Source organism: Colobus angolensis, unplaced genomic scaffold, assembly GCF_000951035.1.
Source record: "Colobus angolensis palliatus isolate OR3802 unplaced genomic scaffold, Cang.pa_1.0 Scaffold44, whole genome shotgun sequence".
Classification (NCBI taxonomy): Eukaryota; Metazoa; Chordata; class Mammalia; order Primates; family Cercopithecidae; genus Colobus; species Colobus angolensis.
The window spans coordinates 2,193,009-2,210,342 of record NW_012117821.1 but is presented as its reverse complement, the minus strand read 5'-3'; the positions used below and the strand labels follow the sequence as shown (position 1 = coordinate 2,210,342).

At 60.4% G+C, this 17,334-nt stretch overlaps 1 pseudogene; it reads left to right on the top strand.

The window, feature by feature from the left end:
• The first annotated feature begins 2,214 nt into the window (after positions 1–2,214).
• Positions 2,215–5,564, top strand: LOC105522812 (annotated as a pseudogene).
• Positions 5,565–17,334: the final 11,770 nt, after the last annotated feature.

Genomic DNA, 17,334 nt, shown 5'->3' with positions numbered 1-17,334 from the left:
GAGTCTGATGACGCCATCTCCCCGCCCATGCGTGGCAGGCTCCGCCCAGGCCCCGCTCCGCCCCACCCCGCCGCGCGATCCCCAAACCCCTTCCCTGAGCCGGGCCGGGTGGCCACATTTAGCAAATGGGAGTGCACGACGCCAGGTTCAATGTGGATTTCAGACAAATAGTCGGTTTTTCAGCCTAGGTCTGTGCCATGCCTGAAATGCAAATTTAACAAGACGTAAAAAACTATTCCGGAGTTCTTTTACTTGGCAACCCCACCTGGGGCTTCAGAGGGTCTGCAAGCCAGCCTCGACTTTCTAATATGAGATTTGAACGCTTAGAATATGCAGCAAAACATCCACTCAAAGTCAGATGTGTTGCGTGCTGCCTTTTAGGGTGTTCCAGTTGAACGCAGCTTTAAGGTTTGGAAATGAAATCATATGACTTTTTACTTCATTGAACAGGATACCTGGGGTTTTTTTAGTTCCTATTCCTAATTTTTACACGTCAATATTTTCTCTGAACTGTGTGACCAAAACAAAAAAAAGGGAGTGGGTGAGCCTGGGCAACACAGCAAAAGCCCATCTCTTAAAAAAAAAAAAGCTGGGCATGGTGGTGCACACCTGTAGTCTCAGTTACCTGATGGGCTAAGGTGGGAGGATGGCTTGAGCCTGGGAGCTCCGGGCTGCAGTGAGCCGTGACTCCGCCACTGCACTCCAGCCTGGATGACAGAGCGAGACTTTGTCTCAAAATAAATAGATAACTGTATTGTGGGGTTCTGTGTAAGACTTTGTTTAAACGGTTTTGCTACTAACAACGGTTAACCCCAGGTGAGAGGATTGTCCCCAGAGGGCCCCCGGCGGAGGTACCTGCTCCCTTTCCCTCACGTCCTGCGTCTCCCTGTTCACGTTTCCTTGCATCACCCACGTTTCCTGGCTTCTGCTCTGTGCCAAGCCTTGGAGACAAAGCGAGAACCAAACCGAGCCCCCAGTGCCCCTGGCCTGCCATTCAGGCAGACCCAAAACAAACCAATGCGTAAAACAGCCAACGCGTGCTATGAAAAGCAGTGAAGCCGCATAGGGAGGCGAGTGCCAGCAGGGCTGCCATACACAGGAGGGTGGGGAAGTCTTTGAGAAGGTGACCCGAGTGGAGAAGGAGGTGAGGGAGGAGGCACATGGCCCAGGCAGAGGAGCCATACATGCAAAGGCCCTGGGGCAGAAGGGTGCCGAGCCCACTGGAGGAACAGCGAGGAGCCGGAGCCGGAGCCAGAGCCGGAGCCGGGCCTGGTGGGAGCGGAGCAAGCTGGGGGAAGTGTGGGAGGGAAGAAAAGCTGAGAGCCTGAGCGAGACCCAGGGGGCCTCACAAGCCGGGCCGCAGACTTGAGCTTTGATGCTGAATTGGGGTCCGCCATGGGAGGATCGGTGCAAAGATGCAGCTCTGCCCTTCTAGTTGCAGAGTAGGAGGGGCAGGAGGGGAAGCAGGAGACCTGGGAGGGGCCGCTGCCTCCTTCCACGAGCTGGAGGGACTCAGGGGAGGGGTGAGAGGCAATGCTGGTGGAGGGGTCGGCCCAGCCTGGGTGGAGGCGGAGGGTGTCACATTGGCAGAGTTTGGGCCAAAGCAATTGGAGGAATGGGGTTGCTTATGGCTGAGACTAAATCCTGCAGTGGTGAGATGGGAGAGCTATGCTGGGGAGGACGCCAGGAGTTTGCTTTGGACCGGTTACATCTGAGCAGCCTTTTCAACCTCTAAGGGAGGTGTCAGGTCAGGGTTCGGAAGTGGGAGTCGAGTCTGGAGCTCAGAGCTTGAGACTGCTTGAGGTCCCCAGGGGAGGCTGTGGGACAGAGGGGAGGGCCAAGTGCCAAACCCCAGGCCTCCAGAAGGAGCAGCAGCGAGGTGGCAGGGGAACAGGGAGTGGAGAAAAGGAGCCTGATCCAGCTGAGACAGAGGATGCCATGAGCCCAACTGGAGGGGCACATTCAGAACATCAGGGCAACACTTCACCCCAAACCTGCTCGGTGAAATGGAGCCACCCATGGGACCAAGCTCAGCCCAACACTTAGAGGCCACACCCCAAAACAACCAGAGTTTCTCCAATCCAAGACAGGGTGGGGGAGGAGAAGGGGTTGGGATTGAATCTCGGAGTCGAGGCAAGAGCTGTCTGTGCTGAGCCAGGTCCTGCCCAAAGCCCGCGTGAAATCTGCCCCTCGTCCTGCAGGAGAGGCGTCCGCATGTCGCTGTGGCAAAGGCCAGGTGACTGCAGGCGCGGTTAGCATGCGTACCGCTGAGCGAGGAAACACGTGGCTGCTGGTAATTTTCAGGTGCCCTGACAGAGACAGCTCTGGCTTCAAAGGGATCAAAATGTGGGGAGATCACATCTCAGACCTGATGAGATAAGGTGCTGTGCAGGCTGAGGCAGCATCTTGGACCTAACCTGCTGTGTTGGATCCTGATGAGCCTGATTCCCAGAAGGCCTCCAAGATTTCCAGTTGATCTACTGTTCCCTGTGTAGAGCAGGTACTTGCCGTCAGTCCTACCCTTAGGGCACAAAGCCCTGATGCTATCTGCTTCAGGTTTCTGCACATCCCTTCTAAACCAACCTCCCCTGTGGCAGATAAGCCCTGGGCCTGGGGGTGCTGGCAGGATCCCGTCTGTCTGGGCCTCCAGAGACACAGATGTGGCTTCTATTTGTAAATCCCTACTAAATGTTTCTTCCTGAGAAACTGGACCTGTCAGCCCCTTTCTTCTGCCTCTCAGCCTCTTCCATCTTTGGGGCAGGTTTGCACAAGCCTGCCCATCGTGGAACAGATATTGATATTCCTGGTTTTTTGTTTGTTTGTTTGTTTGTTTTGAGACGGAGTCTCGCTCTGTCGCCCAGGCTGGAGTGCGGGGGCACGATCTCAGCTCACTGCAAGCTCCGCCTCCTGGGTTCACGCCATTCTCCTGCCTCAGCCTCCCGAGTAGTTGGGACTACAGGCACCTGCCACCTCGCCCGGCAGCTAATTTTTTTTGTATTTTAGTAGAGACGGGGTTTCACCGTGTTAGCCAGGATGGTCTCAATCTCCTGACCTCGTGATCCGCCCACCTCAGCCTCCCAAAGTAGTGGGATTACAGACGTGAGCCACCGCGCCCGGCCTGATATTCCTGTTTTACAGAGGGGGAAACTGAGGCTCAGAGGGCTGACTACTGTGTGAGGTGAAGGGCACGTGGCATGTATGTGACAGAGAGGAGAGTCTCTGGCCCACGTGCCTCCCAGAACCCAGGAGGGCCCACTCCAATGTTTGTGTTGCAGACAAAGGCAGAACCCCAGCTCTGAGCCGCCTCCCTTTCCACATGGGGAGAGCGGAGATGAGGCCCGATGGATTTCAATGGCCCTGGCTCCAGGACTGGTCCTGCCATCCACATCTCCCCCTTTAGCAGGAGTTTGGCCTGGAGGGCTCAGCTGCTTACGACCACCACCCATTCTGGGAAAACTTCTGAGGAGGAATTGTGCACGCCTGTGCCAGCCCCTGAGTACTGGCTACGTGCCAGGAGCAGTGCCCGGGGGAACAATTCTCCATGTCCTCACTAGGACACCATGAGGAGGTGGGTGGCCACCCTCCTGGGACTGTGGACACAGAGGCACGTCTGAGGGCAGGGGCTCCCTGCCAGACCCCTATGGAGAGGTGGAGCAGGGCCCAGGCAGCCTCAGAGCCCGAGCTGGCTCCCAGTACCAGTGTGGCCAGTGCTGCATCGGCTACAGACTGATGGACATGGTGAGTGACGGGCAGGGGAAGGGTGGCAGGGAGCCCTGGGGCAGGGCCAGGGAGTGTGTGTGATCCCATCCTCCGCTCCCAGCTTTGATGCTACCATGCGGTGGGTGGACGGGACAAGGCGCCATGGGATGGCTGTGGGACCTGCCAACACTCTTTCAGGACCCCAAAGCTGCCTGGGGAGCCGGGAAAAGGTCGGCTTCTGAGACTGGCTTTGCTGGGCATCAGCAGGCCAGGCTCGACCCTGGGGACAGAGAAGATGACCCGCAGGGACCCTGCTCCACCTGGGCAGTGAGTGAGTTCTCCCAGTCCCCTGGGTGCCAGGAGGCTATGCTTCCCAGGAGTGTGTGCAGCCGCCACCTTTCATAAAGGGCCCCCCTGGCCTTCATGTGTGTTTTATGAGGGTGGCCGTGATGGCCACGCAGGGCAGGGAATCAAAAGGACTCGTAAAGTTTGTCTGATGATTTGGGACTGGGAGTGCTGCGGACACGTTCATGGGCATTTTATGCAGGAGGGAACCGTTAAGCAGGGAAGCTGAAAGAGACAGATCACGGGAAAATTAAACGTAGGGTTTAACTGAGAAATAATCATTTTCTATGAAAGATAATGACTTCTCTGGAGGCTGGTATCAAGATTTATTGGCCCAAGCGGTGACGACAGATCAGAGCCCAGGCAAGAACAGCAGGAGACCTTGAAGGGGAGGAACCTTGGATTACCATCTCGCCCGGTCGATATATCTGAATGCCAAAGCCCTCTGCTCTGTATGTGTCGTGTTGGGAGATTAAATGTATTTACACCTCTGGTGGAGTGGCTTTTTCTCCTGCAGTCAGAGTAACCTGATAGCTCCGGCCCCCTCCAGCGCTGCCGTCCTTGGAAGCCCTGGCCCGGGTTTTCCTTCGTTCCTCACCACCAGCCCCATTCAAGGGCACCCTGCCACCAGCACCTGCTGGGCTCCCAGGGAAAGTCACTCTGGTTCCAGCTGTGAGTGCAGCCGCCACTGCATCACACCGCACGTCAGCACCAACCATGTGGCGGTGAGCCGGGAAGCCATCAGATTCGCCGCAAATCGCCGGGACTTCAGTGGGGGAGATTTATTGCCATGCCAGATGCGTGTGTGTGAAATACATAATTCCGCTCACACGGCCTCATAAATCCAAAAGGGTCAGCAATAAATGGAAAAAAATAAAAAATCACAGACTAATTTGTTCGGAAGACTAGAAGGGGATCCATGAGAAAGCTGTAGCTCAGCTCAAAGTTTGTTCTGAAACTGAGAGCGCGGAGCAGGAACACATTCTCCACTGGATCCAAACCTCTGCGTTCTCAGGTGGGCTGGGCAGGAGCCGGCGCAAAATCAGATGCCCGGCCCGAGCTGGGCTTCCCACGCACATGGTGAGTGGGGGCCCTGACACAGGCCGGCCATCCTAACGGCACCTGGGGCTGAGCAGCCGCTCCAGGGCTGGAGAAGGCAGGCTGGGCCCAGCTGCTGCCCAGCAAGGGGTGTCTGGAGAGGGGCTCTTACCTCACGGAAGGGGGCCCAAAGGGGTTCTCAGGGGCCTGGGGTCTCTCGCCAGAGCTATGGGGTAGAGGGCCCTGGCAGCTCCATGTGTCCTGTGACCTGGCGCCTTAGGGCTTTGCCAGGCCAGCTTTGTGATGTCTCCCACCGGACTGCATGCATAAAGTCTGGAGTGTGGTCCTCTCTCAAAGTGGAGGAGGCCTGAGGCCCTGTACAGGAGGAGCCACATCCTGGAGGGATCAGTGCTGGGACACAGAGGTCCCTGAGGCCAACACGCTGCCCTTCAACTCCCCATTCAAGGAGAGACCCTCACATTCAAAAGGGTCCCAGAGAAATTACAGGGGTCCCAGCGAATCCTCTGGAAGCAAAGAAAAGTCCATGACACCAGGAGAAATCAGATGCCCTGGTCTTCCAGGCACAGCAAGTCCTAAACATGCTCCAGAAGAGACCTTGGGCCACCGACTCCCGGAGGACAAGCCCCGGCTGTGCAGGCTGCAGGGGAAATGACCTTGGGCCTTTGAGCTGCGGCTTCCTCTGGTCTGTGCAGCTCAGGTGAGAGACGCCCATGCCTAGTCCCCCCAGCTGCACGTCATCTGCTGGCCGTGTGGGCGGGGTAGGGGGTGGCGGAGGGGGAGGCACCTCCAAAGTCAAAGCAGGCAGATGCCCCCGACTGTCTTCTAAACAGGGCTCAGGGGTGTGAGTCAGCACCAGCCGGGCCCACCCCAGCTCTTCTTTACCCCAAATGTTCTCTCTTCCTCTCTTGGCCTTCGCTGATCCCCATGACCCCTGTCCTGGCATAGGCGCTGCTCCACCCCTGTCCTCGCTCCTGTTCTTGACGACTCTGACTGTTCTTGCCTTTGGGCTGCAACACTTTTTCTTGGACGCCTCTTCATGGCTTTGATGCGAAGGAGTGGGTGTGCAGTCTGGGCCTGGCCTTAGGTGACCTTCCCACAGAGCCGGCCGCCCACCCGGTCCACCCTGGGAAAGTCCAGGCGACCGTCCCACACAGCTGGCCACCCAGCCGGTCCACCCTGGGAAAGTCAAGGCCTCCAGGTTCTTTTTTTTTTTTTTTTTTTGAGACGGAGTCTCGCTCTGTCACCCAGGCTGGAGTGCTGTGGCTGGATCTCAGCTCACTGCAAGCTCCGCCTCCCGGGTTCCCGCCATTCTCCTGCCTCAGCCTCCCGAGTAGCTGGGACTACAGGCGAGTAGCTGGGACTACAGGCGCCCGCCACCTCGCCTGGCTAGTTTTTTGTATTTCTTAGTAGAGACAGGGTTTCACCATGTTAGCCAGGATGGTCTCGATCTCCTGACCTTGTGATCCGCCCGTCTCGGCCTCCCAAAGTGCTGGGATTACAGGCTTGAGCCACCGCGCCCAGCCGGCCTCTAGGTTCTTACTCCCACGTGTGCATGTGTATGCCACACACAGCTCACAGTGACATCGTGGACGCCTGTGCATCTCTGTAGTTCCAGAAAACACCCCCTAGGGGCTGCACCTGGGGGCCAGTGTGGAGAGAGCTGCTAAGGAGTCGTGCAGGACCCTCCTGGTGAGCCACGTGGAAACGAGGTCCACTGCCTGGTCTCTCTCCACACCTGGGAGATGCACACAATGGCCTGAGTCTGTCTCCAGGAGCAGCTCTCTGCCCAGTGAGCCCTCGGGCCCAGGTGGGTCCTCTACCTGGCGGCTCAGGCCTCCCTCGATATCCTTGCTGGCGTGCTCCAGGGACCCACACTTTCCACTGGTGGCCAAGGGTACTTGGCCTGGGGGAGAGAATGCCAGGGCTGCTTGCCAGGGACGTGGAGGTGTGGCTGCCTGTGGGGGTGTGGCTGCCTTCCTGCTCTTACCCAGCATTTCTTTGGGGTCTCGGCCCCTGGTGGGGGTCTTGGCCAAGCAGGCTCGGCTGCCCAGGGGCCCCACTGCAGATGAAGCAGTGTCCAGGAGCTCATCCAGACCCACCAAGAGCTGCCCCCACCCTCCCAGGCTCTCTGCACACCCAGAGCTCTGCGCTCCTTCCCAGGGCTCTCCCCGACTGCCCAAGACCTCCTCAAAGGCCACATCAGCCCAGAACCCTATGCCCAAAGCAGAAGCCCAGTCCTCCGATGAAGTGCCAATCGTCACGTCCGCGTCACCAGCTGCCAACAGCCCTGACAGACCTTCCCTGGCCACAGAGGCCACTCTGGATGGAGCTGGGGACTGCACTGATGGCCCTGGGAGCCCTCCAGGGACACTGCCTGACCCTTCACACGATGGGTGCCTTGGCCAGCTGACAGGTTCAGGCCACTGGCTGCCTCCGGCCTCATCCCCTGCTATAGAACTGCATCTACCCAACTGGTCCTCAAGGCTTCCACCCGGTCCAGCCACCCCTGGGCAGAGCCCCGACTCCTGGGTTCCCGCAGACCCCTGGAGCCCAGGAAACAGTCCCTCCGGCAGACTCTCCTCAGACAAGGAGGACAAATCCTGGGTGGTGACGGCGCTGTCCTCCCCGAGGGGCCCCGAGGGCGGGGAAGGGAAGGCATCTGAGCCTGGGTTGGTGTCTTCGCCATCACTCTGTACCTGGAGAGTGGGAGGAGGTGGGGGTAGGGGGTCCTCCCTGTGGATGGAGGACGGGAGGTCAGCACTGCTGTAGGACAGCAACTCGTCCACGGGAGACAGGATCTCAGTCAAGATGTCACCAGCAAGTGGGGGACACGCTTCCTCCAGGACAGTGGGGGCTCCATTCCCACCGGGCCCAGGCACCCAGCTCTCAGTTACTGGGAGTGCCAGCCTGCCCAGGTCCCCGGGAGGAGCCTGCAGGGTCACCGGGGTCTCGGGCTCTGGCATGAGGTGCGGGAGTTTGCTCTTGGCGGACATACTTGAGTCAGCATCCCGAGTTCCCTCCTGGTAGCCAGAGGTCTCTCCTCTGCCGAAATCTGCTCCTTCACTCCCAGAGGTCCCCAAAGGAAAGGCTGGCAGTGAGTCCGAGTCGCTGGCAGAAGAGATTTGGGGTGGGAACACCACACCGGCGGCCTCAGGGGTTGCCTGGCGTGCTTCTCCTGTGTCTGACACCCCCATCAGGCTCTCGCTGGTCCCAGAAGCTTCCTGCCCCTCCCCAGGCCGTGGGGAGGGAAGAGCTACCTGGGGCTCCACACCACTTTCAAGGCCCGATGAGCCACCTGCAGGCAGGGAGCTCCCCGAGGCTGGCTCGGCCCCGGTACAGGGTTCTGGCAGGTCCTCCTCGCTGTCTTCGTCCCAGACTTTGCTGGACGCCTCTGACAGCTCTGACCCTGACCTTGGAGAAGGGATGTCTGGGAAAGGCAGCAGCCAGCCTGCCTTCAGGCTTTGCTCTGGTGCTGAACCTTCTGCCACAGCCGTGTCCAAGGAGGAGCCACGCAGGGGGCTGGCCCCACTGCCCTGGGGCCTCTGCCAGGTGACCCGTCCTCCACCCCCAGGAACACTGCCTGGCCGAGGCTCACCCTGGTTTGGCCCCCAGGACAAAGGCAGGCCGGCTTCCTCTGAGGAGTGTCGGGCAGAGAGCTCTCCAGGCCAGGCGAAACCGCTGTCTGGGGAGTCTTCAGCTTCCGAGCCGGGAAGAGAGCTGGAGCTCTCAGAAAGCTGGACCAGGGTAGCCGCTGCTTTCTGGAACTCCCAGAGAGAGGGACAGGACAGGCTGGTCACAGAGCCTGCTGGGGAGGTGTGGGATGACACCATGGCTTCTTGCGAAGGCCCCCAGCAGGTTTCGGAAGCAGACTCAGAGCCGGGACCGCAGGAGGGGGTGGCGGGGAGAAGGGGACTGCCCTGGTGCAGGATCAGGGGCGCCGCCTCCTCAGGGGCCACAGGAGCTGCTGAGAGAGGAGACAATCAACACTTGTCACTCTCTGCACCCTGGACCCCACGCATATCCCACGGCCCCCAAAGCCAGGAGGTCAGAACAGAGAAACACCCTGAACAGAGGCAGGAAAAGCGTCGAGGGTGCCAGCGTGTTGGACCCCTGTGATTCCACCCCAGCGGTTCACCACACCCACTCCCACCCACATGCAGTGAGTCATGTCCAGGGACCTTGCCGAGCCTCAGGGACCCAGCCTCATAGCACCGCAGCCATGGTTCAAGGACTGACTGGTTGGCTTTGCCTTGTCTTATTTTCATTCGGGATGTGGGTGGATCCAGAGGATCCCTGACCGTCATTCACCTCCCCTGGCAACCCTGTGATGGGGAGGTGCGTGGGCAGAGCCCCCCAGCTGGGCAGTGGGGAAGGCAGGGGCTGTGTGTTGTGGGGAGAAGCTGGCTCTGACGTAGAAATGGCCTTGGGGGACCCTTAGTGGGGACTCGATGGCTGAGGGAGGGGCTGGGGGCTGGGGCAACACCTGGGGAGGCAGCAGCCCGGGCAGCTTCCAGCCAGGTGGAGGAGACGCCGGGGACCTCCTGCAGGCAGGCCTCCATCCTGCAAGCATATTCGTGGAGAACCCTGTGGGGATCCTGGTCCTCCTGGCCTCTTCCCCAGGGCCCACTGTCAGGGACCCCACTGGGCTCAGTCCACAGCCCACACTCGAAAAACATCCCAGCTAGTCCTCTGCCACCACCTGAGGTGACCCTGAGGGCAAGGGCTCCCCAGTGGCTTGTCTTAGGAGGCATCCAGTCTCAGTCCCACTGGATCAGGTGGCAGAGAGGGGTGGGGCTGCCACTCCCAGGGGGTTCGAGGCCCCTCTGCTGACCTTGGGCTGATTCATGGGTGACATGTTTATTTCCAAAACTGGGTCAGACCCAGGAGGGCTCAGGGTGGGTGCACAGCTGTACCCCAGCAGCACAGCTGTGCCAGGAGAGAGTGAGGGTCTCCACAGCGGGGGGACAGGCAGTGCTGGCTGAACCCGTCTCCGTGCCTCAGGCTCCACCCCTGCCCCAGGTCCTGCCTGCTCCAGGGAGCCCAGCCCCACACCTCTGCTCCCCTGATCGCCAGCTCTCGGTTTCCTGGGACTCCTCCACGGGACTCTCGGCAAAATCCAGCCCCAATTCCGAGCCCTCTTCGCTCATGCTGCCCTCAGTCACCTGCTGGAGACACATTGGAGAAATGACACTGTCAGGATGTGGCTTCTGTCTCTGTCCACCTCCTGTAGCTGGATGGAGCCCCTGTGCTTCCAGTGACCATGGTTAAGGAACAAAGACCACCCAAAAGATGGCCGTGCAGACCCCTACTCATCAGATTCCCCTCCTCCCATTGGGCCCTGCCACCATGGAAAAAAAGCCTGTTTTTCTGCCCAGGTGTTGAGTGTTAAGGTGAGACCTAGCCAACTGGCAAACTTCAGAACTGAAGGCGTCTGCCGGGAAGGGCCCCAGGACACTCATGGGATGGACCAGGAGACCCCGCAGGGCCACACAGCAAGGCCGGGCCCCACTCAGCCCACAGGAAGTGCACGACCACACCCGACTCACGCTGGCTTCCTGTGGGCTACAAGGACCTTCTCTGCCCCAGGAGTGTTGGCTGCGTTCCCCGAAGCTCCTCACATGGCTGTCTGTCGGAGCCCGGGGCTTCCCCTCTAAGGAAGGGCCGGGCTTGGTCTGAGGGTCTCCTGAAGGGCAAAGGGACTGTCAGCACTGGCGGGGACAGATGCAGGAAGCAGAAGGAGCAGCTCCCAGGAATTCCGAAGTCACATAAAACAAATCTTAAAATTCAAAGTGACGCACGCCTTTCTGCAGTGCTTAGTTAGCATGAGGGCGGAAACGTACATGGTAGTTTGCTCCTAAAATGATCCTGTTATTGGACAGTTAGTGATCGAAGTCCCAGCCAAAAGTTTAGAGAAAATTTGTTTAGAATTCAGAAGTCAGCTGGGCGCGGTAGCTCACGCCTATAAACCCAGCACTTTGGGAGGACGAGGTGGGTGGATCACAAGGTCAGGAGTTCGAGACCAGCCTGGCCAATATGGCGAAACCCCATCTCTACTAAGTGGGCATGGTGGTGGGTGCCTATAATCCCAGCTACTCAGGAGGCTGAGGCAAAAGAATTGCTTGAATCCGGGAGGTGGAGGTCGCAGTGAGCCAAGATCACGCTATTGCACTGTAGCCTGGGAGAGAGTGAGACTTTGTCTCAAAAATAATAATAATTATTATTATTATTATATTATCATTATTTAGAGGCCTCTTTCCATCCCTTGGGGGAAACCCTTTGCCAGAGCTTGCTCTTCCCCCTCGGTGCCGTCCAGACAGACACTGGTGTGAGGCAGGAGTGGCGCAGAGGGCTGGTGGGGGGCAGGCCTCGGACACAGCAAGGTCACCGGTGCACTGCTGGGGGATCGCAAAGGGGGACAAAGGGGTGGGTGGGGCCATCGCAGAGCCCTCCCCAGGAGCACCGGGCCCTTCCCGCATTGCATCTTCATCTCCCTAGACTTTCGTTCTGTGGGGTCAGGGGACTGCGAGGGCCAAGGCCACCTGGCTAAGGGAACCGGAGCTGTTTGGCGAACGCCCAAGGAGGGGGAAGCTCCGTCAATGGGAACACCTGCCCTCCTGTCCATGGCCCTGGGCTGCCCCAGTGACCACAGTGGGGCGTCACCCAGGGAGGCCTTGCGAGTGCAGTCTTTTGATCAGAGAGCGGCCAGCACTGCAATCAGGCAGCCCCAGGGCGAGCCCCGGCCCACCTGAGAACTTAAGTCAGGCCTCAGGCTCCTCCTCTGCAGTGTGGGCGTAACGAATGAAGCCACCTCCAGAGGCAACGAGCACCCATGGTGGGTGCGGGCACCTGGCTGGCCCCCAGAACGGCGACAGCTGGTACATGTGGCCACGTGGCGAGGGAGGCTTCAGGCTGAGCAAGCTTCACGGTGGCCGCTGAAGCCTGAATGACGCAGTCCGGGTGGCGATGTGGGACACGGGGGAAAAGCACTCTGTATTCACTCCGCCTCTCAGTGCCACTGGCCTCTCCAGGGAGCCCCACCAGCCACGCTCTCCTGGGCAGGCAGCCCCATAAGTGCTTCTAACCTCTTCCTGTCTCAACCTGTCTGTCCTGAGGTTTGCTTTCCCTGGCTCCAACTGCAGGGTCCCCCAGTCCGGCAAACCCTTGGTAGCATAGTCTCCCTGCTTCCGAGGATGGACACTGGGTGGGGGCCTTCTGAACTCGGCACCCAGAGCTGGTCAGGGAGCTCCGAGGTGGCATCACAGGGCATGCAATCCCCCACTCACTCTTCAGCCGGCGGCTACCGGATCCACCACCAGGGCTCCCTGACACGGTGAGTGCGTCCCCTCCCGCCCCACCTACAAATTGGGGACTTGGCTCTCGGGGAGGCCCCCAGCCAAGTGTAAGGTTGGGAAAGAGAAAAATGTAATCGGTGCAAAAACCTCCGTCGGCTGAAGATGCTCAGGCAGTGCTGGCTTCCAAACGCTTAAAAACCTGCCCCAGATGAACGAAGTTGCGACTAGAACAACCCCAGCCAGTTATGACTTTTAATTTCTCCAGAAGAGCCGCTGCGTCACCTCCGGTAGGAGATGGAGCCGGCCACTCTTCTTGCAGTGAAGGGATCCGAGGCCAGGGTGGGGGGCCACCAGGGCCCATCTTCTTTGCTTTCCGTCCTTGTCCAGTGGCTGAGCTCCAGCCTCGGACAGTCTCTGCCGGATGTGGGGGACGCGTCCGGCGCCGCGATGGCCCACACGTTGTTTCCAGGGTGCTTACCTGGGAGCGGCTCCTTCGCCTCCCGAGACCTGCGCTGAGCTGTGGGGAGGCGCCCCTCTGCCTCCTCAGCCTGGGGATTGAGACAGGGGAGTGGATATGCCATAGGGCCCTGCAGGGAGGGCACCATGGGCCGGGGATAGACCAGGATGGATGGGGACAGATGGGGACAGATGGGGGCGGACAGGGACCCACTGCAGGAACCAAGGATGGGCCACAGGAACTAAGGTTCCCCAACCAAGATCAAGTCGCGGATTGGCAGAATGTTGGGAGGAGGGCCCTGAAACAGATGGGGCTGGGGAAATGGCTTCTAGGGACTGTGCATACGGGAAAGGCTGGGCCCAGCCGCTGTCCGTCAGTGGGGCTCGCGGGCTGCAGGCCCGGCTGAGGGTCCCAAGGCTGCTCCCCAGGTTCTGAAAGACATAGTCCCAGGAGTCACCAACGGCAACCACAGACTGAGGCCAGGAAGGGAAGGAACGAGGCAGGGGCAGAATGGAGCTGCGGGGGGTGGGGGGTGGGGGAAACACGGTGAGGACTGATGAGCGTGGGGAGTGGGGAGAGTGTCGCCGCATACTGCCCTGTTCTTGGCAGGATGGACGGCAAACAAGCTAACTTCGAGGGAGACAGGGACAGCCTGGGGCCACATCCAGCTCTCTGCCCTGCCATGTCCCCTGCCTGGAGGCCTGAGGGTCTGCTCAGCCCGAGCCTGGAAAAGGCAGCTTCTGAGGCAAGCGTGGGGCAGGCCCTGCCGAATCCTCCTTCTGCCCTGGCCGGGGGCTGTCTGTGGGCCTGTGTTTCTGGGACCTGCCTGGCAACAGTCTGAGGCCTGCACGTGGCCCCAGCCAAGATCAGGGGCTCTGAGCAGCCGCCCATGAGGAGCCCTTCCCAGACAGAACCTGTCTGGGTGGTTTCCCGGCCAGGGCATCCCTCCTTCTGTATCTTGGGAATGCTGGCTGCCTGTGCACGGGGTGGCCTGCCTGCTGGCAAGCCCACTGTGTGCCCCGCTGCACTGAGACACAGACACGGGGAGGCCGGGGTGGCCCGGTCACAGGTGGGGCACAGCAGGCCTGCCTGACCCTGAGCCTGACGCCACCCCACACGGCCCAGGGCCCACTGAATGAGTCCGTCTGTCCCTGGGCAGTCACCGCTGCTGCTCGTTACCTTGGCTGACGTGGCTGCCACTCTCCACCAGCGGGCCCCGGGGGTCATGTGTGTCCTCGCCCCACGCTAGCCTCAGAGGCTGCTGGTGACCATCTGCGTCGGAAGTTGTCTGGGGCGGCATCACATCCTGCTGCTCCGCGGGAGGGCTGCACGGCCATGCAGAGTGGAGGTGACCGCCTGCCCGGCTGCCCCTTCCCAGGTGTCCAGCCCTGGCCACAACCTCCACCAGCACCCTCTCTCTGGGAACAACCTCATGTCACATGCAGGGGTGGCTGTGGTCAGTGGCCAAGCAGAAGACGGGATTGTGACCCCCTCACCCAGGTAAGGTGGGTGGGAGAGACCTGTGTTCTCTCCAGGGTGTGGCCCCTTGAGACTTCTGCCTGGAGATGGACTGTGCCTCCCAGGTGCACATGCTGGGCCCCCGAGAAGCACGGTGCCACCCCAGGCCTGCGCTGACCTCCAGGCACCCCCCGTCTGACTCCGCCTGGGTCACGCTGCTGGGGTGGCAAGAAAACTCCTGCTCTCAGGTGCCTGCCCGGCGACACGTCATCTGACTCCCTTTCTCCCCCAGGCACCTGCCACATCTGGGCACAGCTGGTTGCCCCCACCCAAGGGTGCCCCTGAGCATTTCCCCCTGGATTCACAGATGGCCGGGGGTGAGCAGGAGGTGCTGGTTCAGAGGAGGGTGGCCCTAAGGGCCTGGAATCCCTGTATCCCAAGGTAGATGGCTGAGGGGCTGGAGCCCGCACTCTCGCTGGAGCAGGACTGGGGAGGCACCTTGACACCAGTGTGTGCCCCACGCAGGCTCTAGAGGGAGACAGGGCAGTGCCCCCAGGGCTTGGCACTGCCCCCAAAGCAGAGCAAGGTACTGTACTCTCAGAGCTGCCCCAGAAACAGAACATGGCTGAATAAAAATGGGAACAGGAACCCCCACGTCCTAAAGGATTCATTCCCCTCCCCTACACCCTCCTCGGCACGCAGCGTCTCAGGCCAGGACCCCGTGGCAGCTCCATCTGCTCCATCTGCTCCATCCAGCTTCTCCCTCGCTCCCCTGGGGTGCAGACAGACATACCCCGACCCCAAGGCACCCAGCTCACAACTGAGCTTCTCTCAAACGGACCAGTGAAGGAGGGAAGCGCGTGTGCTGCTGTGTGGCGGGACCCCCAGCAAAACACCACAGGTGAGCTTCCCCGGGGTGGGGTCCCGGGGAGCCAAAGTTTTCTCTGTGAATACCTCACTTTTCTCTGTTTTCTAGCTGTGGACAGGGCTACACATCGCTGGTGTGACAAGCCGAACATAGGGGGTACCCCTCCGCCAGGAGAGTGGGCTGACCCCCACGCTGGGGTCCAGGTCTGCAACCATACGTCTACCGGCCCCTGCCCTCCAGCCCTATAAGCAAACCCTGGGGGACCAAGTGGCGGTAGTAGGCCTGGAAGCCTCTTCAGAGATTCCTGGGACTGGCAACTGGCAGCAATGTGAATGACAGATCAGTCTGTGCCCAGGTTTATGTGAAAGCTTGAGGAGGAGCCACGGAGCCAATGGCCGAGGCTGAGTGGTCAGCAACTCCCCTCCCTGCAGAGGCCCCTCTGGGCTGGGAAAGAGCTGCAGGATGCTCCCCCAGGCAGGCAGGGGCCTCCAAAGGCTGCTTCCCTGGGTCTGTGCTGCCCCGCCGCTTGCTGCTTCAAGGGGTTCTGTGATAGACTCTTGAGGGCTGCCGGCCCTGGGGGCCTGAGCTCAAAGGAAAGAAGGCCTCCTTGGCCCTCCAGGGCCATTTTGAGCCCCGAAAGAAGAGCTGTTCCCAGCATCAGAAAGCCGGGAGGCTCTTGATGGGAAAAGCAGCTGCTCCTCCCACGGCCAGGCTCTCGGGCAGGTGACCCTGGTCATCACACCTCCTCCCCTGCTCCACAGGGACAGTCCAGGCAGAGCCCTGGTGCCCTCTAATGAGGCGCTTTTGCTGCAAACCAAAGCCAACGGCCATATGGCCAGGCCTCAGAGGAGGTTGAGCTGCCACCGGTGGGCAGAACAGTCCCCAGCCACCTTGGGAGGGGGTGCCCAGGGCTACACATGCCACCCCTGGCCCCTGAGCCAGGCCTGTCCACCGGCTGTGCCCACCGCGTCCTGCAGCAGCTGTGGGGGGGAGAGCACCCCGTCCCTATTTCCCAGGTGAGGAAACAGGCTAAGAGGAGACCCTCCCCGTGACCACACTCCAGCCAGCCACAGAGCCGGGAAGGTGCAACCAGCTCCTGGGGCTCCTCCCAAGGGCCCTGGGCAGCTCCGGCTTGTGCCCAGACCCACTGGGCCAGCAGGCCTCCCTCAGTGCCCTCAATGGCCACCCCCTTCCGTCCTCCCAGGCACAGGTGGGGATGGGGCTGAGTGAGAGTCAGCCGCCCAGTGCGGGAAAGGCTTCTCAGGCGAACATCAGCATCCATACCCGGACTCCCAACCCCCAAGACCAACCAACTCACTGTATGGCCTTCGAGCTTGCGGGGCTGCTCTGGGGGCGACGGCTGGTGGGGCTGCTGGGCCTGTGCAGGGTCAGGGGACACAGGGAGGCCTCTGGCTGCTGGCTTGTCTCTGAGCCGCCCTCCCAGGTGGCCTTGACTCTGGGGCTGGAACCCTGTGAGAAACGGTGCAGGAGAGCCTGGCATGGCTGTCTCTGCCCATTTCCTCCTCAGAAAAGCCGGTGCCGAGCGTCATGTGGCTGTGGCAGGGCTGGTGCAGTGCTGGGGCTGTTTGCTCCCCGCTGGGTGCCAGGCTGAAACAGGACCTCTCATTTGAGCAGGGGACCTGCACCCCCGCTGAGAGGTATGGATGGGAGGCCCAGAACAAGGAGTCTTTGCCCAAGGCTGGCCAGAGACCCCCATGCCCAGCTCTGGAATCAGGTTGCTCGTGTCTCCTCTCCTGCAGTCCAGCCTGGAGCAGGTGCTTCAGAGAGCTCAGATCATTCAATCCTCATCCCCACCTTCCGGGTGAACCCGCTGCCCTCCCTGCCTTACAGAGGAGATGCGCAGGTGGGGAAGGCACACAGCTTGCCTGGGGATAGTCCCCCATCCCTCGTCCACACAGCTTCCTCACTCTACTGGTGGACATGGGGAGCAGGAGCCTCCCTCCAACGACGCAGCTTCTGCTTGGGGTCCCCGAGGGGCTGGCCTCCCCGAGGAACTTCCAACCACACTCTCCTTCCTGCCTGGGTCCCATGAGATCCCCAGTCCTGCTTACTCCCCAACCCCATCCACTGCTGCCCCCACCTAAAGTCTGGCTCTGCTCTAGAGCCTGGCCGGGACCACCCCATCCAGGAAGCCT